This window comes from Pseudophryne corroboree, chromosome 3 (genome assembly GCF_028390025.1).
Source record: "Pseudophryne corroboree isolate aPseCor3 chromosome 3, aPseCor3.hap2, whole genome shotgun sequence".
In the NCBI taxonomy this organism is placed as follows: Eukaryota; Metazoa; Chordata; class Amphibia; order Anura; family Myobatrachidae; genus Pseudophryne; species Pseudophryne corroboree.
The window spans coordinates 635,706,877-635,724,168 of record NC_086446.1 but is presented as its reverse complement, the minus strand read 5'-3'; the positions used below and the strand labels follow the sequence as shown (position 1 = coordinate 635,724,168).

The window sequence follows — 17,292 nt, the reverse complement described above, 5'->3', positions numbered from 1 at the left end:
AGGGAGGGTTAGGGTAGGGGGCAGAGGAGGGTTAGGGGGCTTATTGGTGGCCTATCGGGATTATGGCATCCTGTCAATCGGAAAATCATACTGAACCCGTTCAGAGCATATATCTATGCTTACCTATTGTCCTGAAATAGGCTGGACAGTCCAGGCGGTATGCATTTGTATGATTGCTCCCAGGAAGTTGGGAAGTATGTCCAGCTTATATGCTACTGGGGAATTCAAGGGTGATTTTATGGAAGGGGAGGGTGTCTTTTGGGATGGCTTTTGTGCTTGTGAAGTGCTAAGTACCTCTTCATGTCATGTGCCCACAACTTGACAAGCTCACCTTTGTTTGTGGCACAATGCACCTCTTGTGGGAGATGTATCCAACCTTTCAAACAGTGGAGAAGTTGGCAACAGGGGAATCCCATCGCAACCAATCAGCTTGTACTTATTTTAAAGAATGTACTTGATAAATGCTAGCTAAAAGTTGAATTGGTTGCTATAGGCAACTTCACCACTTGTATGTTTTTCCACTCTTTAGTTGGTTTTGTACATCTCTGCCTGAGTCCTGCTCAGGAGGAAGCCAAAGGTTGAGAGATATGTATGAGTGCAGAGTAGGCCTCCCTTACCAGCTCCTCACTGCACCTAGGTGGTTAAACAATGCTTGGTTCCTAACCTAGGCCAATGCCTTAATACTACCTTTAGCTCAAGACAGACTCTGCTACATCAGATCAGAATTTTGTATGGTTCTGGCCCTACAGCAAAGCTTGCCACGTCTCATGCTAAACCCTATGGTTAAAAGCAACACTGTTTATTATTGCTATATTCATATTCCACTCATGCCACTATTTGAGCATCGATTTTGTGAATATAAGTCAATGAAAATAAAAGATAGTTTTTAAAAAAGTATATTGTATCCCTTTTACCCAGATATGTCCTTCTTCCTCTAAATGTACCCACAACATTCTGTCACCAAGTATTCGGTACATTATTTCAGCTGTTGCTTGTCAGATTGATCAAATCTAGATTGTGGCAAACCTATAAATTGGAATTTATGACATGCATTGCTCAAAATTTGGAAACCTTGGACCTTAATTTTATAATATACAGATTCCCTTTTTCTTACCATATAACTGGTTGCCTCTGCATTCTTCTCTACCTAAACCTGGTCCTCCTGGATTCTATCAATTTCCTCATCATTGACAATCTGCCACACCACTGCATTTCTTCTGTCTCTTCCTGCTATTTCTTTATCATAAAATCAATTCAGTAGTGGCCCGTTATAGTTTTGAACGATGACTTTATATATAATTATGTTGTTCACAATATGTACTGCCATGAACTTGAGAGTTTCTATTAAAATAGTTTAAAAAAGAAAATACACTTAAAAGAAGCCAGATCGCTTTAGTTGAGACGCTGAGGCTCATACTGTATATGAGCTGCAGAAGTATAAAACTACATTGCAATCATTCCGAAATGTGCTGAAAGGACAGTTGTGCTCACATAATGCAATACAGGTTCACAGTTTTTGTCTTTCCTAATGTACCCCTTCTGCCCCGTGCAGCACAACAGTCCCCCCCCCCCACCCTGCTCATGGCGGTGGGGCTAGCAGGGCAGGTAATAACCCCACCAGTGCTACTTCCGCTTGCCACATCCCCCCACCAGGCTCCCGCTACTCGCAGCCCTCCCAGTTCACCCGATTCCCACTGGCCGCACCCTCCGCATCTACTTACTTGTCATTGGTAGAGTCGGGAGCCTAGGGACTGGAAGCGGTGTGGGTGTTGGTGAGTGACACACACACACACACACACACACACACACACACACACACACTCTCTCTCAGTCTATCTCACCTGGTACAATGTGTATAAGGGGCTACCTGGCACAATGTGAATAATGGTCAGATTGCTTAGAAATTAAGAAAAAATCTCTCCGTGTGTACCCCCCTTTAAACCCCCCAGCAGGCAGTCCTCAGGGTGGAGTTTAAACTCAAGTGGGGTAATGGACCTTGGCCAAATCTAACCCTAACCCTCCCCAGTGACTAACTCTAACCTTCCGTTCCGCAGCTCAACCCTAACCATCTTTGCCTATAAGACTTTTTATTTCTTTCAGCCCACACAAATCTTAAACCTTGATTATTTGGCCCGTTTTGGGATTTTGAGTTTGACATGCCTGGTCTAACATATATATGGAACCTGTCTCTGACACTTCAGCAGACACTTGTCTATATAAGCTGTACAAGATAAAGGGGCAGATTTATTAAGCTTGGTGAAGTGATAAAGTGGAAGGTGATAACGCACCAGACAATCAGCTCCTGTCATTTTTCAAACCCAGCCTGTGACATGGCAGTTAGGAGCTGATTGGCTGGTACTTTATCACCTTCCACTTTATCACTTCACCAGGCTTAATAAATCTGCCCAAATTCCTTAAATACTATTTATACTTATCACCTAAGTGCTGTTTTACTGTTATCACTGTCCTATAGCACTTTTGCCACTGCACTGGATGTTAGAGATGAGCGCCTGAAATTTTTCGGGTTTTGTGTTTTGGTTTTGGGTTCGGTGGCGGTGTTTTGGGTTCGAACGCGTTTTGGCAAAACCTCACCGAATTATTTTTGTCGGATTCGGGTGTGTTTTGGATTCGGGTGTTTTTTTCAAAAAACCCTAAAAAACAGCTTAAATCATAGAATTTGGGGGTCATTTTGATCCCAAAGTATTATTAACCTCAAAAACCATAATTTACACTCATTTTCAGTCTATTCTGAATACCTCACACCTCACAATATTATTTTTAGTCCTAAAATTTGCACCGAGGTCGCTGTGTGAGTAAGATAAGCGACCCTAGTGGCCGACACAAACACCGGGCCCACCTAGGAGTGGCACTGCAGTGTCACGCAGGATGTCCCTTCCAAAAAACCCTCCCCAAACAGCACATGACGCAAAGAAAAAAAGAGGCGCAATGAGGTAGCTGTGTGAGTAAGATTAGCGACCCTAGTGGCCGACACAAACACCGGGCCCATCTAGGAGTGGCACTGCAGTGTCACGCAGGATGGCCCTTCCAAAAAACCCTCCCCAAACAGCACATGACGCAAAGAAAAAAAGAGGCGCAATGAGGTAGCTGTGTGAGTAAGATTAGCGACCCTAGTGGCCGACACAAACACCGGGCCCATCTAGGAGTGGCACTGCAGTGTCACGCAGGATGGCCCTTCCAAAAAACCCTCCCCAAACAGCACATGACGCAAAGAAAAAAAGAGGCGCAATGAGGTAGCTGACTGTGTGAGTAAGATTAGCGACCCTAGTGGCCGACACAAACACCGGGCCCATCTAGGAGTGGCACTGCAGTGTCACGCAGGATGTCCCTTCCAAAAAACCCTCCCCAAACAGCACATGACGCAAAGAAAAAAAGAGGCGCAATGAGGTAGCTGTGTGAGTAAGATTAGCGACCCTAGTGGCCGACACAAACACCGGGCCCATCTAGGAGTGGCACTGCAGTGTCACGCAGGATGTCCCTTCCAAAAAACCCTCCCCAATCAGCACATGATGCAAAGAAAAAGAAAAGAAAAAAGAGGTGCAAGATGGAATTATCCTTGGGCCCTCCCACCCACCCTTATGTTGTATAAACAAAACAGGACATGCACACTTTAACCAACCCATCATTTCAGTGACAGGGTCTGCCACACGACTGTGACTGATATGACGGGTTGGTTTGGACCCCCCCCAAAAAGAAGCAATTAATCTCTCCTTGCACAAACTGGCTCTACAGAGGCAAGATGTCCACCTCATCTTCACCCTCCGATATATCACCGTGTACATCCCCCTCCTCACAGATTATCAATTCGTCCCCACTGGAATCCACCATCTCAGCTCCCTGTGTACTTTGTGGAGGCAATTGCTGCTGGTCAATGTCTCCGCGGAGGAATTGATTATAATTAATTTTAATGAACATCATCTTCTCCACATTTTCTGGATGTAACCTCGTACGCCGATTGCTGACAAGGTGAGCGGCGGCACTAAACACTCTTTCGGAGTACACACTTGTGGGAGGGCAACTTAGGTAGAATAAAGCCAGTTTGTGCAAGGGCCTCCAAATTGCCTCTTTTTCCTGCCAGTATAAGTACGGACTGTGTGACGTGCCTACTTGGATGCGGTCACTCATATAATCCTCCACCATTCTATCAATGTTGAGAGAATCATATGCAGTGACAGTAGACGACATGTCCGTAATCATTGTCAGGTCCTTCAGTCCGGACCAGATGTCAGCATCAGCAGTCGCTCCAGACTGCCCTGCATCACCGCCAGCGGGTGGGCTCGGAATTCGTAGCCTTTTCCTCGCACCCCCAGTTGCGGGAGAATGTGAAGGAGGAGATGTTGACAGGTCGCGTTCCGCTTGACTTGACAATTTTGTCACCAGCAGGTCTTTCAACCCCAGCAGACCTGTGTCTGCCGGAAAGAGAGATCCAAGGTAGGCTTTAAATCTAGGATCGAGCACGGTGGCCAAAATGTAGTGCTCTGATTTCAACAGATTGACCACCCGTGAATCCTTGTTAAGCGAATTAAGGGCTGCATCCACAAGTCCCACATGCCTAGCGGAATTGCTCCCTTTTAGCTCCTTCTTCAATGCCTCCAGCTTCTTCTGCAAAAGCCTGATGAGGGGAATGACCTGACTCAGGCTGGCAGTGTCTGAACTGACTTCACGTGTGGCAAGTTCAAAGGGCATCAGAACCTTGCACAATGTTGAAATCATTCTCCACTGCACTTGAGACAGGTGCATTCCATCTCCTATATCGTGCTCAATTGTATAGGCTTGAATGGCCTTTTGCTGCTCCTCCAACCTCTGAAGCATATAGAGGGTTGAATTCCACCTCGTTACCACTTCTTGCTTCAGATGATGGCAGGGCAGGTTCAGTAGTTTTTGGTGGTGCTCCAGTCTTCTGTACGTGGTGCCTGTACGCCGAAAGTGTCCCGCAATTTTTCTGGCCACCGACAGCATCTCTTGCACGCCCCTGTCGTTTTTTAAAAAATTCTGCACCACCAAATTCAAGGTATGTGCAAAACATGGGACGTGCTGGAATTTGCCCATATTTAATGCACACACAATATTGCTGGCGTTGTCCGATGCCACAAATCCACAGGAGAGTCCAATTGGGGTAAGCCATTCCGCGATGATCTTCCTCAGTTGCCGTAAGAGGTTTTCAGCTGTGTGCGTATTCTGGAAAGCGGTGATACAAAGCGTAGCCTGCCTAGGAAAGAGTTGGCGTTTGCGAGATGCTGCTACTGGTGCCGCCGCTGCTGTTCTTGCGGCGGGAGTCCATACATCTACCCAGTGGGCTGTCACAGTCATATAGTCCTGACCCTGCCCTGCTCCACTTGTCCACATGTCCGTGGTTAAGTGGACATTGGGTACAACTGCATTTTTTAGGAGACTGGTGAGTCTTTTTCTGACGTCCGTGTACATTCTCGGTATCGCCTGCCTAGAGAAGTGGAACCTAGATGGTATTTGGTAACTGGGGCACACTGCCTCAATAAATTGTCTAGTTCCCTGTGAACTAACGGCGGATACCGGACGCACGTCCAACACCAACATAGTTGTCAAGGACTCAGTTATCCGCTTTGCAGTAGGATGACTGCTGTGATATTTCATCTTCCTCGCAAAGGACTGTTGAACAGTCAATTGCTTACTGGAAGTAGTACAAGTGGGCTTACGACTTCCCCTCTGGGATGACCATCGACTCCCAGCGGCAACAACAGCAGCGCCAGCAGCAGTAGGCGTTACACGCAAGGATGCATCGGAGGAATCCCAGGCAGGAGAGGACTCGTCAGACTTGCCAGTGACATGGCCTGCAGGACTATTGGCATTCCTGGGGAAGGAGGAAATTGACACTGAGGGAGTTGGTGGGGTGGTTTGCGTGAGCTTGGTTACAAGAGGAAGGGATTTACTGGTCAGTGGACTGCTTCCGCTGTCACCCAAAGTTTTTGAACTTGTCACTGACTTATTATGAATGCGCTGCAGGTGACGTATAAGGGAGGATGTTCTGAGGTGGTTAACGTCCTTACCCCTACTTATTACAGCTTGACAAAGGGAACACACGGCTTGACACCTGTTGTCCGCATTTCTGGTGAAATACCTCCACACCGAAGAGCTGATTTTTTTGGTATTTTCACCTGGCATGTCAACGGCCATATTCCTCCCACGGACAACAGGTGTCTCCCCGGGTGCCTGACTTAAACAAACCACCTCACCATCAGAATCCTCCTGGTCAATTTCTTCCCCAGCGCCAGCAACACCCATATCCTCCTCATCCTGGTGTACTTCAACACTGACATCTTCAATCTGACTATCAGGAACTGGACTGCGGGTGCTCCTTCCAGCACTTGCAGGGGGCGTGCAAATGGTGGAAGGCGCATGCTCTTCACGTCCAGTGTTGGGAAGGTCAGGCATCGCAACCGACACAATTGGACTCTCCTTGTGGATTTGGGATTTCAAAGAACGCACAGTTCTTTGCGGTGCTTTTGCCAGCTTGAGTCTTTTCAGTTTTCTAGCGAGAGGCTGAGTGCTTCCATCCTCATGTGAAGCTGAACCACTAGCCATGAACATAGGCCAGGGCCTCAGCCGTTCCTTGCCACTCCGTGTGGTAAATGGCATATTGGCAAGTTTACGCTTCTCCTCCGACAATTTTATTTTAGGTTTTGGAGTCCTTTTTTTACTGATATTTGGTGTTTTGGTTTTGACATGCTCTGTACTATGCCATTGGGCATCGGCCTTGGCAGACGACGTTGCTGGCATTTCATCGTCTCGGCCATGACTAGTGGCAGCAGCTTCAGCACGAGGTGGAAGTGGATCTTGATCTTTCCCTAATTTTGGAACCTCAACATTTTTGTTCTCCATATTTTAATAGGCACAACTAAAAGGCACCTCAGGTAAACAATGGAGATGGATGGATTGGATACTAGTATACAATTATGGACGGGCTGCCGAGTGCCGACACAGAGGTAGCCACAGCCGTGAACTACCGCACTGTACTGTGTCTGCTGCTAATATATAGACTGGTTGATAAAGAGATAGTATACTCGTAACTAGTATGTATGTATAAAGAAAGAAAAAAAAACCACGGTTAGGTGGTATATACAATTATGGACGGGCTGCCGAGTGCCGACACAGAGGTAGCCACAGCCGTGAACTACCGCACTGTACTGTGTCTGCTGCTAATATATAGACAGGTTGATAAAGAGATAGTATACTCGTAACTAGTATGTATGTATAAAGAAAGAAAAAAAAACCACGGTTAGGTCACTGGTATATACAATTATGGACGGGCTGCCGAGTGCCGACACAGAGGTAGCCACAGCCGTGAACTACCGCACTGTACTGTGTCTGCTGCTAATATATAGACTGGTTGATAAAGAGATAGTATACTCGTAACTAGTATGTATGTATAAAGAAAGAAAAAAAAACCACGGTTAGGTCACTGGTATATACAATTATGGACGGGCTGCCGAGTGCCGACACAGAGGTAGCCACAGCCGTGAACTACCGCACTGTACTGTGTCTGCTGCTAATATATAGACTGGTTGATAAAGAGATAGTATACTCGTAACTAGTATGTATGTATAAAGAAAGAAAAAAAAACCACGGTTAGGTCACTGGTATATACAATTATGGACGGGCTGCCGAGTGCCGACACAGAGGTAGCCACAGCCGTGAACTACCGCACTGTACTGTGTCTGCTGCTAATATATAGACTGGTTGATAAAGAGATAGTATACTCGTAACTAGTATGTATGTATAAAGAAAGAAAAAAAAACCACGGTTAGGTCACTGGTATATACAATTATGGACGGGCTGCCGAGTGCCGACACAGAGGTAGCCACAGCCGTGAACTACCGCACTGTACTGTGTCTGCTGCTAATATATAGACTGGTTGATAAAGAGATAGTATACTCGTAACTAGTATGTATGTATAAAGAAAGAAAAAAAAACCACGGTTAGGTCACTGGTATATACAATTATGGACGGGCTGCCGAGTGCCGACACAGAGGTAGCCACAGCCGTGAACTACCACACTGTACTGTGTCTGCTGCTAATATAGACTGGTTGATAAAGAGATAGTATACTACTAATATTATATACTGGTGGTCAGGTCACTGGTCACTAGTCACACTGGCAGTGGCACTCCTGCAGCAAAAGTGTGCACTGTTTAATTTTAATATAATATTATGTACTCCTGGCTCCTGCTATAACCTATAACTGGCACTGCAGTAGTGCTCCCCAGTCTCCCCCACAATTATAAGCTGTGTGAGCTGAGCAGTCAGACAGATATATAATATATATAGATGATGCAGCACACTGGCCTGAGCCTGAGCAGTGCACACAGATATGGTATGTATGTGACTGAGTCACTGTGTGCTGTGTATCGCTTTTTTCAGGCAGAGAACGGATTATAAATAAAAGTGGTGGTCACTGGTCACTATCAGCAAAACTCTGCACTGTACACTACTGAGTACTCCTAATGCTCCCCAAAATTAGTAAATCAAGTGTCTAAACGGAGAGGATGCCAGCCACGTCCTCTCCCTATCAATCTCAATGCACGTGTGAAAATGGCGGCGACGCGCGGCTCCTTATATAGAATCCGAGTCTCGCGATAGAATCCGAGCCTCGCGAGAATCCGACAGCGTCATGATGACGTTCGGGCGCGCTCGGGTTAACCGAGCAAGGCGGGAAGATCCGAGTCGCTCGGACTCGTGAAAAAAAACATGAAGTTCTGGCGGGTTCGGATTCAGAGAAACCGAACCCGCTCATCTCTACTGGATGTTGCTTTGGAAATTACATTTCATTTCTGTTGTTAAACTTTTTTAGGTAGTAAGAAAAGGCTACCCTTAGGGACAGACTAATCTCTCACAGAAATTAGCTGAACGTGATGCTCTTTTAGAAATCAATGTCAGCCACTTAAGTCACGCGCCCATTTGATAATAAAGGTTTTTTTTTTTACTTAACCAAAGGCACTAGGTTAAAAAAATCAAGAGTGTCTTTTATCTGCACATAATTCACTGCCTCCTGCTTCCCCTGACCACCTGTTCTGTAGAATGTAACTCTGCGATAACACATTTAACAAGGTAGAAAGGTACTACGTTCCACAAGGCAATTAATATTTTTATTTACTGCTTGCAGCTAAAATCGAGTGTTAGGAACCAGTTAATCATGTTTCTTACTTTTGACACAGACCATTTACTCTTGGGAATTGCCCCCTCTCCAAACCTGACAGAGTTGTTTTATGCTGAGGAGATAAGAAAAAGCTGCTGGGCAAGGCCATCACATTTTAAGTATCCCATTAAGAATGATCACATGCATGTCACATACACCTAGCAGAGACTGCGTTAGACAGTAGGAGAAGTGTTCGGTAGGTCAGGAAAGGATGAACTTTATGGATTTGGTGTAGTGTTCAGTACATCAGATATCATGCAGCAACAGACGTCTTCTTTATCCACTTCCTTTTGTCATTTATATTTTCAAAAATGTCCTTTCTGATCACTATTCCCAGTGGAAGATCTATTGTAGTTTTATCTCAAATGACACCTTAAAAAGAAAGCATGAAATCTTTGGTGTGTTATGGCGCCAGGTGAAATTCCCTCTGCCAATAATAAACAGAGATAACATGCTGTATTTACAAAGACTGAACCAATGAACTTGATGGACTCAAAGTGGCGAAATTGAACATTGCGCATTTCAAGAAGTAGCTGCAAAAGTCATTTAAAAAATAGTATAATAAAGTAATAGCAGCAAAACTCAATGTCATTGAATGGAGCAGTCACATCAGGGAAAACAATTCAATGACAACTATCTGAGATTATTATTTTAACCAAGGGAACTTCAGAGTGTGACCTAGCATGGTTCTGAGCAGGGCTGGAGCTAGGGTGTGTGCACCCCCCTGCAAAGCAAACATTTCCTCCCATAACTCAGAAAGGGACAGTGTGTGCCACAAGTAAGGGGCAAAGCAATGCACAGGGGCCTCTACCCTATCTCAGCTGGAGCTGTGGTGATGTCTGGTGGGGGAGGGCAGGGACAAATGCAGGATTTGTCAAGCTTTCCCAAGACCATTGGCATGCCACCTGGTTCTTTTTCAAATTGGATACTTGAACTTCACACACACACACACACACACACACACACACACACACACACACACACACACACACACACAGTAATGGGGGAGAGAGAGACAGAGAGAGAAACAGAAAGAGATGGAGACAGAGAGTGCTCCCAGATGTCACACACCTGTAGGCAGTGGCGGCACCACTGCCTGTCATACATTTGACAGGTGCAGACAGCGGCAGACGGCAGCATCAGTATGTGCACAGTGACGAGCAGGCAGGCGGACAAGCAGCACATCAGCTACTGTAGAAGGCAGAGAGGGGAACCTGCTCTTCAAGCTGCCATAGCCGCTGCCTGTCATACAGTGTGACAGGTGCAGGCTGCGGCAGCAAGAGATCGCATCAGCAAGGTAGCTGAGCGGGAGAGCGCCTCTCCAACCCAGCGCCTCCCTGCTTTGCATACCTTGCTGAGTGGGTAGCACCAGGTCTGGTTCTGAGTTCTAACCTACTGTACGACTGTTTTGCCTTGTTTTGGGCTCATTAGTGTAGGCTAGGGAATTACATGGCAGCTCTCAATTACATTTATATGACTTAAATTATATTGAAATACACAAAATGTACTATATAGTATGTAAATGACACATTGTGATCTCCAACATCAAAATATATTACGTTCCTATCTGATTCAGTCCTTCCCCTTCCCCTTCCCCTTCTCCTTCTTCTTCTTCCACATTAACAGTTCATATTAAGTTCTGCTTATTGATTGATCATTGGGGTAAATTTACTAAAGTGTGTGTTTTTTAGAAATGGAGATGTTGCCCATAGCAACTACTCAGATGCTATCAATTATCTTCAAAATGGTTCTAGATGAATGATAAGTATAATCTGATTGGTTGCTATGGGCAACATCTCCACTTCTAAGTAACTCACACTTTAGTAAATTTACCCCATTGTGTTTTACAATAAACTCAGGATAGTTACACACTTAAAATATTTTACTGCAAATCCGTGATAATGCCGACAGAGCAGCCAATTAGGTAAGCTATACACACATACCAATCGGCCATTCAACATTTAAATTTGCCAGCCCCAACTGTGATGTCAGTGTTGGCAGTCCCAGCAGCCAGTGTATGGGCAGTGGCGTGTCGCCTGTACACACATGCAGATGCACTGATATATCTATCAGCTCTATCGACATCAGCTGTGCTGCAGTGCTGATTAGATATGTCTGAACAATGGGGGTAATTCTGAGTTGATCGCAGCAGCAAGTTTGTTAGCAGTTGGGCAAAACCATGTGCACTGCAGTGGGGGGGCAGATATAACATTTGCAGAGAGAGTTAGATTTGGGTGGTTTATTTTGTTTCTGTGCAGGGTAAATAGTGGCTGCTTTATTTTTACACTGCAATTTAGATTTCAGTTTGAATACATCCCACCCAAATCTAACTCTCTCTGCACATGTTATATCTGTCCCCCCTGCAGTGCACATGGTTTTGCCCAACTGCTAACAAATTTGTTACTGCGATCAACTCAGAATTAGGCCTAATGTTGTAACATTTTAAGAACATTGTAAAGCTTAAATGAAGTGGCTATATGTAATGAAAGTTAATATTGGCATAATAAGCAGTATGCCACGATAAACATACAGAGCCTTATTTAAAGTTAGGAGAAAATCCAGCTGGACAAACCATGTATACCTTTGACGAATGGAATCTACTGTAACTTATGCACAGTATCTCTTCTGCGCAGTATATACAGTATATCATCATAGTGGGAAAAGCAAAGCTATGCATACTTAACAGAACCCTGACACAGAACAGAAATAAATGATTTTCAAGGCTGTTTTACAATCCATGCAATTTGGAGAAGAATGGTCAGGAAGGATGAAACATTGCAATAGCAGAAGGAAAAAAATAAATTGCTCATTGTTAATAATGATCCAGTAAAGAAAATGCAGCTTCAGTATATTAAGTCATGCAGGGTAAAAATACCAACCAAACTGCATTGAATTGTGGTTAGAAAATGACACTATTATGCATTAATATCACAAGGGTTGAATAATATTTACAGTTCATTACAAAAACCATTCATTTTACACTTTAGCAAAGGTCAGGATGTTGACAGGTGTAGGAAACTGCAGCAGTACAGAATAAGAAGGCTGTAAGAGTATTGTAATATTATGTTATTCATGAAGCACACACCTGTGGGCACAAGACTTGTAAGTCATCTTGTGTTAGAGCATAATACAGCGATCAGCACATAAGCCTTGATATAGCAAAATGCAATAATACTGTCTGATTTTTTTTTTTGGTGTATGTGTGTGGAGGGGGGGGGATTATTCTGCATTTAAGAAAAAAAAAATATTTTACTGGCTGTAAAAAATATATATACAGTATTTCATTAAATTACATGTCTCTGTTCTGTGTGATATTTATGTGTTAAATATAATAGGCTCATGGATTAACCTACCACAGCCACATAACAATAGCTGAAAGTTTAGCGTAGATCTTTGTATCAGAGTAGACTGCTGTATTACTGATTGGGTTTTACAAAAGCTGCTCCATGTGAAGAGACTGTTTACTTTGATTTCCTAATGCTGATAAATCTGTGAGTGGCAGTGATAGATATACTTCCATCCACTATCCACTATGCTGCTGATAGGAGGCCCAGAAGTGAGGGGCAATGCCGGACCACCTGGGCTTGGTATAAAAGATCTACACTATCTAGATCAGGCATGTCCAAACTGCGGCCCTCCAGCTGTTGTGAAACTACATATCCCAGCATGCCCTGACACAGTTTTGCAGTCAGAGAATGCTAAAGCTGTGTCAGGGCATGCTAGGATGTGTAGTTTCTCAACAGCTGGCCGCAGTTTGGACATGCCTGATCTAGATAGTCATTAGGTCAACATGCATTAGTGGATAGGTATCAAAGGTCAACAGGGACAAAAGGACAAAGTGACAATGGTCAATACAACAATAATCAACGCATTTGTTGGGCCACAACTTGACCTGTGACCACCATCAGTAGAAACGTAGACCCTCACCATTCTTCGCTTACCATGTTTTGGGCAAGATGCTACCACAGCACTCGCCACAGGTTACTGTTCTCAGTCGTAATCCACGTGGATAATATATCAAGCAAATGTTGTGAAAACGTGAAAATCCCAATAAACACGTCGACCATGTGTGTGTTGACCATTGTCATGGCAACCTTTTGTACCTGTCAACCATATGGTGTTGACCTATTGACTGTCTAACTAGACAGTGTAGATCTATCATCCGGATACCGGACCACCTTGCCGAGCCACCAACACTGGTCCTGTGGGCACGTGCATGGAACAGCACATAGAGTGAGGCTGCTCTTTTTGGTATTTGGAGTAGGGACTTCTTCAGAGCATGAAGGGGCTTCACATGTTCCATTCCTGAATGGCTTGTTAATAATGAACTTGAAATATATGTTGCCTCATAGGAAAAGGGATAATGGCCAATAAATAATTAAAACACTCACTTTGACAGATGTTTAGATGTTTGACATGCAATCTGATGCATGTGACCTATCCTCAAATATAAACAAATCTGTTAACTGTCTGAAATTTTACATATACTATAATTGTGAATGTTCGTAAATAGCTATAATACAGTACAGGCTCTTAGAACGGAGGCGATTATTGTTAAATATGCAATAAAAATGTCACTGTACAATTAAAGGAAAGTCAGACCTGCAAACTGAAGGACAGCAAATGGTATAAAAACCTAGTGGCTAGTCTTTGGCAGACTTATTATCTGATAAATAGCATGTAGCAAACGCTGTTCCTGTCATGATTTATATAATCCCCACCTGGGCTCTTACTCTGACATTTTCTTGGTACTAAGTTTAAGAGCAGCTGAGTACAGTCTTTAAAATTGAGCACAGAGGAACTCAACTTTTATCAGCTCGGACACCAAGTGTCAGTATGCCACTGTTTTGTAGCCCTATGTGTCAGTGTGAAAGTCCTAGATACAGAACTATGGCATGTGGTGATTCGCTGAGTTCAAAAATCACTAGGGATCCTATGGGGCCCAGAACTGAGAGGAGCCCACCTCCCCTTTCAAGGTTACATGTGTTATATACAGTATATTTTTTACCATTAAGTGATACATGTGGGCCCTCACAAACATTTGCCTTGGGGCCCACGCTATATCTAATTATCCCTCTGGACCTGCTCTTTGTAATGTGGTACAGTATAATATGAACTGGTGCACTGTGTCATAATGAAAATTGGGGGTACTGTGTTACATGATGTGTACTGGCAGACCTACAGTGTGACATGACATGACCTAGGGCACTACTGTGGGGCATAACATTAATTAGGGAACTACAATGGTTCATAAAGTAAAGTAGGGCACTAATATGGGGAATAATATTAACTAGGGCTCTACTGTGGATCATAAAATGAACTAAGTCACTATTATGTGGTATACAGATGTAGCCATGCTCAACTTACTGTGATGTGGCATGTTGCATCATGGCGTATGGGGTGCCAGGCAGTGATTATTTGCAGCCGGTGATTGCTGCACTTAGTTGAAGCCTGGCACCCTATTGAGCAAGCCATGTTGCAACATGCTGCATCGCAGCAAAGATAGCATTTTAAATCTGAATTTAGATCAATTTATAACCATAAACTTAATTGAAACCATAATCTAAATATAAACAAAAAATATGGTTTGTTGGCGCTGAGCAGAGCTGTGTGAATGTAGCACTGAAATTGGCAGCCACCTGGTGAGGAGGTAGCCGGCCTCCTTTACAAACAAAACACTAGAACCAAACACCAGGTCGGCGCTCAATAACAATGATGCTTCTAACTATAAAAAAGCAATTTATTAAGATATAAAAACAATAACAAATACACTAAAAAATAGACCACAATATTCCTAACGCATGAATCTGAGGTATTATAAACCTCTATTAGCTACACGGATACATACATAAATGGTATAGATGATATAAGAAAGGGTCGCTGGAGTTTATAGAGAGAGACACTCTATTAAATTGAATTAGTCTCTCAAAATAGTTCCATATCTCACAGTTCAAATGGAAAAAATCCTCCAACTGGTATATATAGCGTCTGTGACCACGTGTATGTGTCCAAATTTATATAATTATTTCCATGGAGTATAAGAAACTATGTAACCGTATGGTTGCTGCTACTCACTGAAGCGCTTTGGTTCCTTGCTGCACAGAGTTACTGATAGACAGCCGCTTGATATCACCCTGTGCACGGGTGAGACATCCATCAGCGGCACGTTCAGATGGAAGCCGTTTCCTTCGATGCGGCACAGTGTTAATGCACCGGGCCGGCGTGCATATCCCCCAGCTCAAATGAGCAATGCCCGGCAGGGCGGAATATTTGTAAATTCCAGGTATAGGAGGAAGGTTTAGATGTTAAAATCTAATCACAAGTGAATAGATTACCGGCAACTTGTAGCAGGCAGCCAATTAAGGTATATAATGGTATATTTCTACTTTCGGCACTTAGTGGTCAGTGCGGCCCTTTCTTCTGTACCCTCATGTATATGAACTATTGGCTTCATAAAAATCATAAGAATATGAACTGCAGTTATTGAAATGTATTCTGCCTTAAGGGTATAGGAGATAAATTAATAAAATGTTATATGAAATATGCAGCATAATTTGAAAATACAATTTGATAAATTGCTATTTTAAGAGCCTAGTATTTGTTTTTAGTCATTATTCGCCCCTTTGTGATCAGGCTGCACCATTCCACAGTTACACAAAGGCTCATACATCTGTGCATCAGGCTATTAAGAATTTCCAATACCTGAGCTCAGACAACTATAACAGACCTCAAACAAGCTGTAACTGTTGTCTGTGCTCACCATCTTGGCTTGTTTCATACCTGCATGAAGTCTCTGGCTGAGTAAAGAATCTCTAGACACTAAGCAAGTCATGCTGGGATAAGTAGCTGCTTGATAGCACTTTAAAAGTCCAGGTGATGAAAGCACCTCAAAATAAAGACTACGTTTTTACAGTAAGAACTAAAAACATTTAATCAATAAGTAGTCGGTAAAGGATTTTTCTTGAAATATGTTCCATTTTAAAGTAAAAACATTAATATACATACATGCTTGTTTATTTTTAATTATTAACTAAGGAACATTATGTATTGTTCATGCATAAAAATTTTTATTAATAGTAATATCTACACAATAAGGCTCTTATGATATCATATAGAACATTTATATAATATGTTGTAACCATATGGTGACTGCATTTAAATGATTGCAATTTTTTACATTTTAATTCCTTGGCATTTCATCCTTGCTTGTAGACACCAAGATATTTTGTAACTTGATTGTTTTAAAAATAAATTAAATGTATCTTTCCAAAATAGCCAGCAGCTGAACACCAGCTGCATGTGAGGGTGTGCTGCTCTTGTTTCTTCAGTAACCAGCATGGGTTTTAGTGAAGCATTTAATTTAACAATTTGCACAGCTTTTAAAATTCACGTATGGTTTACTGAGTTTCTGCTAGCGATTTCTATTGCAGAACATATTTAAATGTTGAATATCTTAGATGTAAAATGTCAAATGCTTCTTGCTTTGAGGGGGAAATGACATTGTGTCCTTAGTATCACCCTTGATTATTAAAGCAAAATACAAACTGTTGTTTTAGAAATGAGGCTTATTATTATAAATAGAAAAATAGGAACCTAGATTACAATGCAGCTCGTGCCTTAACAGATATTGTAGGATTTGAATAGGGGACACACACACCTGCTTAAGACTTATGTGATGGGTTTAGAACAGGGGTTTACCAGGTTTCCAAGCACATCAATGTTTTTAGATAACCTGTAATTAGAGATGTGCGCAGACCACTGTGTTTTGGTTTTGGTTCTGATTCATCACTGGTTTTAGCAAAATCAGTGTCAAACATTTTGGTTCGGATTTCAGTTCGGTTTAAAATAGAATTTAAAAATCGATAATCGTTGATAAAACTCAATAAAAGCAGCTACAATTATGTAATTTTTGGAATCCAAAACCAGATATTTGGAGTTAAAATCCAAATTTCGAACTGCTGAAAGATTTGAACCAGGGCTTAGATTGGAATGACTCTCCTTGGGGGATCTGAACCAAGCTTTGGTTCGGGTCTACAAAATCAACCAAGGTTCGGGTCTACAAAATCTCTACCTGTAATAGCAATCTAATCCTATCTCATGAAGTAC

At 42.9% G+C, this 17,292-nt stretch overlaps 1 protein-coding gene and 1 long non-coding RNA gene across 5 annotated transcripts in view; one reads left to right on the top strand and one right to left on the bottom strand.

Annotated features, from left to right (window-relative positions):
* Nucleotides 1-17,292, bottom strand: part of LOC135056491 (uncharacterized) — a 260,411-nt gene that overhangs the window by 72,514 nt on the left and 170,605 nt on the right. Inside the window, exon 3 of one of the 4 annotated variants that reach the window (XR_010243994.1) lies at nucleotides 9,160-9,558. The exons of the other annotated variants lie outside the window; for them this stretch is intronic. This is a non-coding gene — a long non-coding RNA (uncharacterized LOC135056491). Of the gene's footprint in view, nucleotides 1-9,159; nucleotides 9,559-17,292 lie in introns of those variants that run through there. 4 annotated transcript variants of the gene reach the window in all.
* The window catches only part of PCDH15 (protocadherin related 15), a 2,278,876-nt gene that overhangs the window by 2,238,646 nt on the left and 22,938 nt on the right, over nucleotides 1-17,292 (top strand). The window lies entirely within an intron of this gene.